Consider the following 7795-nt stretch of genomic DNA (forward strand, 5'->3'; position numbering starts at 1 on the left):
CTCCTTTGTCTACTTTATAGCCATAATAATGTTGCCAGTATAATAGTAGATCTATATAACATTTTATTGTGGGGACTAGACTACTGCTTACCTGGGGGGTAGCACCTGCAGCTTTGACATTGCCTCCTCTCACATTGTGTTTTTCTTTTGCTCAGAAATTTATTTTTGTTAATAATCACAACTCTGGTCTCCGGATTTTGGTTCTCCGTTTATTACAAACAATTTAAATTAGAAGCTTCGAATAACTCCATGCAATTAAAACAAACAGGAATTTGTAAATAGAAAGAACAGTACGACAGTGGCTTGGGTTCATCTTCCTTGTATTACATCAAGAAAAATGCTATTATCTACACGAAATAATTACTTGACACATTTTCTTAATGAGATTTTCTCATTAATATGCTAGGACTTGTTTCCGGTCATTCTCTATTTCCCTCAAAATATGTTCTCTTATTTTTATTGTAATATTATAGCTAATAGGGTATAAGCAAATTGACTCGAGTCCAACCCAAGTCTAGGATGATAGAAGCTCAGTGGAAGGACCAAGACCCCCCTCACCCAAAACAGTCAAGTGGAGAGACCCAAACTCAGGGTCAAACTAGGATCAGGATCATCTCCCAGCTAGGATCCAACCCAGGACCAGTATCCAACCCAGGACCAAGATCATCTCCCAGATAGAGCAGACCCGAGGGGGTCCCCCCAAGCACAGGCGTACCCCACAACACTCCAATGAGGGACACGTAGGCACGTGACGGTGACAGCTATCAACTACTAACATACCAAACAAACATGACGCGTGTCAGCATACCGTTGGGACATCTTAAAGATGGTCCTTACCTAGACACATGTATGCAATCTACCCAAGTCAGGCGTCCTTCGCCTCCAACAACGAACAACCCTGATCTAAAGGTACCAACCCCTATATCCTACATTTGGGCTATATATACCCCAAAGATGAAGGGTTTAGGGGTTAGGCACATTTTTACATACACACTCTCTTACACACAAGCATATACACACACAACCACCTCTTGTCATATTTATCTTCATCTTCCCCAAACAAGCTCTTACTCTCACACCGGAGGCACCGAGGGGTCAAAACCCCCCTCCGGTGTTTTTTTGCAGACGCCCCACAACAGCTACTCCTCACTCACCGCAAGAAGGTCCAGGCACGGCGTCGGAAGGAGCCCCCCGCTCACCGGAGTTATCATTTGACGCTAAAAGGAGGGGCGCTCCATCCTTGGGTCTCGGTGCCCCTGGATTCACCTTCATTAGCAAACTCTTAAAAGAGTCCATTTCTCTAACTTGTAAGAACACAAGCAACCATACCCTCTCTTAACTATGAATGTTGTTTATCTAAGCCACGTTTGTATGTGCTCGTTATTTTAGGTCACGTTTGTGTGAGCCCAGTTTCGTTTGTTTTTAAGCCACGTTTGTGTGTGCTATAGATAGTTTTGATTATTTTCAAACCCCGATCTGCTTTAGCTTGCATATTGTCTTCATGTTTTAGACCCTGCTATACTTGTTCAACGGTATTGTTAGCAAAACCCATAAAGTTTTTTTGGTATTGTTTTTAGAATTTTTTTTTTGCTATCTACAAAAAGCAACCTTAGATCTACATTTTTAGATTCAAATCATGGTCAGTTGTTATTTGTACACTTGAGATAATGGCAAGAGCAGGAAAGAGCACGGTTGGGAGACCCTCCGCAAGTACCCAGGTCCAGGACCAAGACCACTCTCAGGCACAAGACCTTGGGGGCGATCGAGAGACCCTCCAGGAGCAACCATTGACACATCATACCCCGGTCTTGGAGAGGGTAATAATACCACGGGATGTAAGGAACCTAATTGAGCTCAATCAATATAAGTATACCAATGTTCCAGTGGCCGAAGAGCATATGGCCAACCTAATAAGCAATGAACTGGCTGAAGCAATCAGGCTCTACAGAGAGGAGCAAGCTCGGGCTCAGATAGAATATGAACAGGAGGATGACCAAGAAGAGTCCAGGGACTCTCAGCAATCTAGGAGATCTGTCTTTGACCGAATCGGAATTAAGGCGAAAAAGAATAAAAAAAAGCAAAGTAAGAAAGAGACAGAAGCAACCAGGAAGAAGAGGTTGGAAGAAATGAGAGAACAGATAAGGAGAGAAGAAGAAGCATAGCTTGAGCTGAAGATTCAAAAAAGAATGCAGTTAGAAGAGGAGAAACTCCTAGCTAAGGCCAAGGGCAAGAGGACCCGGAGGGACCCCACCCCTGAGGTCATTTCTGACGATGCTGAGGAGGGGCAGAAGGACCTGAAAGATATGATCTACGAACTTCAAAGAAAAATGGAGAAGGACTTTTGAATGAAGATTGGGGAAACTCTAACACCCTTTAGCCATTCTTTAGAGGCCATTCCCCGGCAGAGAAACCTTAAGTATTATAATTTTGATTCTTTTGACGGATTGGGGGATCCAGAAGAACACTTGAATTATTTCGAGAAAATTGCACAAATACACTAATACAACAACTTAACAAAGTCCAGGTTCTTCACCTCAACTCTCAAGGGGGGGCTCAGAGGTGGTTTAGCAGGATCCCCTCCCGCAGCATCCACGGATGGAAAGACTTTCGCGGGGCCTTCTTCAGGAGGTTTCGAGCAAACAAGACACATGAGCTGCACATGTGCCATCTCGAAACTAGTATGACAACGAAACTCTCTCTACCTATATGAGGCGCTTCCTGGAGGCAATAAACAAGATCTCAAACTTTGATGAACGGGAGGAACTAAGCATATTCCGAAGGAACCTGGATCCGGAACATAATGAGAGGTATATTGTAGAGCTGATCAACAAGGAACAACAGAGCCTAACTGCTGTCTACTCTATGGCAGCCAGATTCATCAAAGAAACAAATGTGCTCCAGGCTACGAGGATGACCCGGAATGGGGGATCCTGGAGCAAGAACACTGATGACCGACCCCAAAAGGGGGGTACCATCAGGATAAAAAGTTCAGGCAAAGCCAACAAAGCCAGCAGACCAATGTGGTGCAGAACACTCCAATATTTCAGAGACTTGGTCCTAAGACAAAATCTAAAAGTGACCCAGGGCCAACTAGACAAGCCAGAGTGCCTAGAAAGGAGCCAGAGTGGACACCCCTCAACGGGACCAGGGAGGAAATACTGAAAGAGATCAAAGACAAGCCATTTTACTACCCAGCAAAGCCTATGCAGACTCCCCCGAAGAGCCGACCTTATAATAGATAATGTAATTATCATGAAACGCATGAGCACAAAACTGAGAATTATTTATCTCTCAAATACTTCATCGAAGAACAAGTCAAGAAGGGTAACCTAAATCAGTATGTCTCCCGCGATACCAATCAGAAAGAAGTAAGATCAAGAAAAGGGAAGAATATAGTGAATAAGGTCCTAGGAGGCTCTCACTCACTTCCCCGCAACCCGGACTCATGAGATGAGGTATTCTCTATCCAATCCTTCTCGGAGATGGTAATTTCATTCAGCAACAAGGATTATGAAGGGGTCAATCCCAATCACAATGAAGCTTTGACAGTGACACTTGATATCTTTGACAACGAGGTGAGAAGGATGTTGATAGACAACGACTCCTCGGTTAACATCCTATTCAAGCATACAGTGGATCGTATGAAGCTAGGGAATGTGCAGTCAAATGAATGCTGGGAGGATCCCCTCTATGGGTTCAAGAATAACTTGTTCCCGATCCAGGGAACCTTATACCTTCCAATGATATTCGAATCAGCTCCAAACCAAGTCACCCATGTGATAAAATTTTATGTAATCAATACTCCCTCATCATACAACATAATAATTGGTTGCTCAGCTATAACCAAGATACAAGCAATCACCTCAATATCACACCTGAAAATTAAATTCCCAACTCTAACGGGGATAAGAGAAGTTAAAGGAGACTAAGAGGTCGCTGAAAGATGTTATAGCCAGGCCCTGATAATGGATGAAACTTACCAAGACAACAAAAGGAAGGCCACAGTCCTTCGAAGCAGCAAAGTGATAAGTGGCATTTTATACCACTTAGAACGTCTTAAAATGGCTTAAATTGGTGTCTTGAAATCAAGTATTTTGTGTATTTGATGCGTTTTTCTAGTGTTTATGCATTTCAGGGTATTAGTTGCATTTCGGAGGAGGAATCATCAAGAATAAGCCTTGGCATGTGTTCACCATTGCGAGAGGAAAAGAACGGGCAGATTACGGCGAAGAAACGGAGCAAACCTGGAAATTTTCCAGTAGGGTCCTGCGCGCCCGCGCAGCAATGCTGAGCGGCCGCGCAGCAACCTTGCGCGCCCGCGCAGAAATGCTGAGCGGCCGCGCAGGGTCGGGGAAAATAATATATTGTTTTAGACTTCTACTTCTGTTTGGCTTCCAACTTCTATGTAATCTGAGTTTTATGGGACTATTATATAAGTAGATTTGAGACGTTTTTCACAGAGTATTAAGAGGGGATTATGTTTTAGATTGTGTTTTGCAAGAAGCGAAGGAGATAAGGAAGAAGACCGATTTAGCACACAGCAACGAAGAGGAAGCATATATTCCTGTGATTCTTGTTTCGTTGTAACGTTGGATGCTAGTTTTCTTGCTTTGACTTATTTACTCTTGTGACGTACTCTGTTTTAATATAATTAGTTTAGTTGTTATTTTCTTGTGTTCGTTTATCATGATTTCATATGAACCCATGATGGCGATAAGTTCTATTATGGGCTAATCGTGATCATGGGGTTGCAACGGATTTACTATGGAATTCTTTAGTTAATTGTTTAATACTTTAGTGTGTGATGATTGCATGATATCTAGTAGTGGTTGTGCGTATTCGTCTTATGTGCGTCGCGAACATATAAGATAGGGTGTTAATCTCTTGTGAAGCGACGGTGGATCTTGAGATTTACAACTTGCCATGCTAGCATAGGTTCATGTACGTTGTGCATGATTAGTGGGTAACTCTAACAGTTTTATTTGCCCTATGTAATCAAAAGGAATAACTTGTGCTTAAATCGTTGTGTTGTCAATTTCTGTAGACATATAGGAACTCAACATAATTGATGACTATTCAATTTCTATCTTAATTGTGGATGTTTGGTAGAATGGTATTAGTACAATGAAAGTTGGCTTTTATCAGTTTTGTGTTATTCGATTAATATCATCACTGTCACATGCTAAAGGTAATAACTATGGCTATAGAAGGAAGTAATAATGAAGTTGTGATCTCATGAGTGTTTTATTATTGATAAATTGAAGTGTTAGTTAAGTGGTTAATTAAGTAGTTAATTATAGTTAATATTTAATCAACAATTTTAAGTGTTATTATCTTAACATTGAGAAGTAATCATACATTGGTGAGTGAGTTAAATTAGACAATAAATTAGTCTGAGTCTCTGAGGGAACGAACTAGAAAGTATTCTATATTACTTGCGAACGCGTATACTTGCGTGAATATTAGTGCGTGATTTCGCCCTAACAAGTTTTTGGCGCCGCTGCCGGGGACTCGGCGTATTTGTTTAGTTTATGTACTTACCATCATTGGTCATTAGGACTCAGTGATTAGGACGTAGTAGTTAATTACTCTTTTCGGTTGTGTTTCAGGTACTTTAGCAAACGTTTATGCAAACTCGTTCTCGTGCTCGCAAGAGGACCTTAGATACAGCTGAGGAGAAAGACGAAGTTCTTGATACATCGGAGAAGTTAGATTTTGAGGATTCGGATTCAGGAACTGAGCAGAAAGAACCAGTAAACATGGGAGATCATATTGTTCAAGCTGATCCAGCTCTTATGGATTTTTCTCGGCCTAAAATTGATGACATTCAGTCAAGCATCCTTCATCCGGCTATTCAAGCTAACACCTTTGAAATCAAGCCGGGCACTATTCAGATGGTGCAGAATTCTGTTTCTTTTGGAGGAGCGGCAACTGAAGACCCCAACATGCACATAAGGAATTTTGTCGAGATCTGCAGCACTTTTAAGTATAATGGCGTGACTGATGAGGCTATCAAGTTGAGGCTTTTCCCATTCTCACTGAGGGATAAGGCTAAAGACTGGTTACATTCTGAACCAGCTGGGTCAATCACTACGTGGCAAGATCTTGCGCAAAAGTTTCTGGTGAAGTTTTATCCAATGACAAAGACTGCTGCTATGAGGAGTGCTCTTACTCAGTTTGCGCAGCAACCTACAGAATCTATGTGCGAGGCTTGGGAACGCTACAAGGAAATGTTGAGAAAATGTCCACATCATGGAATGCCGGATTGGATGGTAATCACTGGTTTTTATAATGGTTTGGGGGCTCAATCTCGGCCCATGCTCGATGCAGCAGCTGGAGGCGCCTTATGGGCTAAAAGCTATACTGAGGCGTACAATCTTATTGAGACGATGGCTGCAAATGAGCATCAAAACCCAACTCAGAGGATGACATCAGGCAAGGTAGCAGGTATTCTGGAAGTTGATGCAGCCACCGCTATTGCAGCCCAGCTCCAAGCGCTATCAATGAAGGTTGATTCTTTGGCTACGTATGGAGTTAATCAAATAGCTATGGTTTGTGAGCTTTGTGCAGGTTCTCATGCTACGGATCAGTGTTCTCTTGTCAACGAATATGTTCAGTATGTGAATAATTATCAGCGACAACAGCAGCCTGTGCCAGCGACCTATTATCCTAACAACAGAAATCATCCAAATTTCAGCTGGGGAAATAATCAGAATGCTATTCAGCCACCATATCAGCAAGGAGTGAGTAAACAGTTTAACCCACCTGGATTCCAGCAACCACAGCAGTATGCTACAAGACAATCATATCCTCAACAGGGAAGTGCAGCTGCACCTACTAGTGCTGATTTTGAGGAACTTAAGCTGTTGTGCAAGAGTCAGGCGGTTTCTATCAAGACCTTGGAAAATCAAATCGGTCAATTAACCAATGCAGTGCTCAATCGTCAACCTGGCACTCTTCCCAGTGACACGGAAGTACCAGGCAGAAAGGAAGCTAAAGAGCAAGTCAAGGCTATTACCTTAAGGTCTGGAAAAGTAGCTGATGCTGAAAAGGCAAAAGAAGCCGAAGCTGAAGTTCGAGATGAAGAATCTAAGCAAAGGGAGAAAACGGCGGAACCAAGGAAGACTACTGTTGAACACACTCTGCCTGAGGCTAATACAGGGGAGAAACAGCTCTATCCTCCACCACCTTTTCCTAAGAGATTGCAGCAACAGAAGCTGGATAGACAGTTCGGGAAGTTTTTGGAGGTGTTCAAGAAACTTCACATCAATATACCTTTCGCTGAGGCTCTGGAACAAATGCCTAGTTATGCGAAGTTTATGAAGACTATTCTTTCAAGGAAGGTGAAACTGGATGACCTTGAAACCGTTGCTCTCACGGAAGAATGCAGCGCGGTTCTGCAACAAAAGTTACCACCAAAAATGAAAGATCCAGGAAGCTTCACCATTCCTTGCACCATTGGCAATCTAACTTTTGACAAGTGCCTTTGTGATTTGGGAGCAAGCATTAATCTGATGCCGTTGTCGATCTTTAAAAAGCTGGACCTACCTGATCCAAAACCCACATACATGTCGCTACAATTGGCGGACCGTTCCATTACTTACCCAAGGGGCATAGTTGAGGATGTGCTCGTCAAGGTGGATAAGCTCTTCTTTCCTGCTGATTTTGTTATTTTGGATTTTGAGGAAGATAAAAAGATTCCCATAATCTTGGGGAGACCTTTCTTGGCGACTGGCCGTACCTTGATAGATGTGCAAAAAGGAGAACTTACTATGCGGGTTCAAGATCAGGATGT

General features: G+C 42.5%; 1 non-coding gene across 1 annotated transcript; it reads right to left on the minus strand.

Annotated features, from left to right (window-relative positions):
* Nucleotides 1–6152: 6152 nt before the first annotated feature.
* LOC141715681 (small nucleolar RNA R71) lies at nt 6153–6259 on the minus strand. Its single transcript, XR_012572434.1, has one exon. It is a non-coding gene; the product is annotated as a small nucleolar RNA R71 (small nucleolar RNA).
* Between the last annotated feature and the right edge of the window lie 1536 nt (nt 6260–7795).

This window comes from Apium graveolens, chromosome 3 (assembly GCF_009905375.1).
Source record: "Apium graveolens cultivar Ventura chromosome 3, ASM990537v1, whole genome shotgun sequence".
Lineage (NCBI taxonomy): Eukaryota > Viridiplantae > Streptophyta > Magnoliopsida > Apiales > Apiaceae > Apium > Apium graveolens.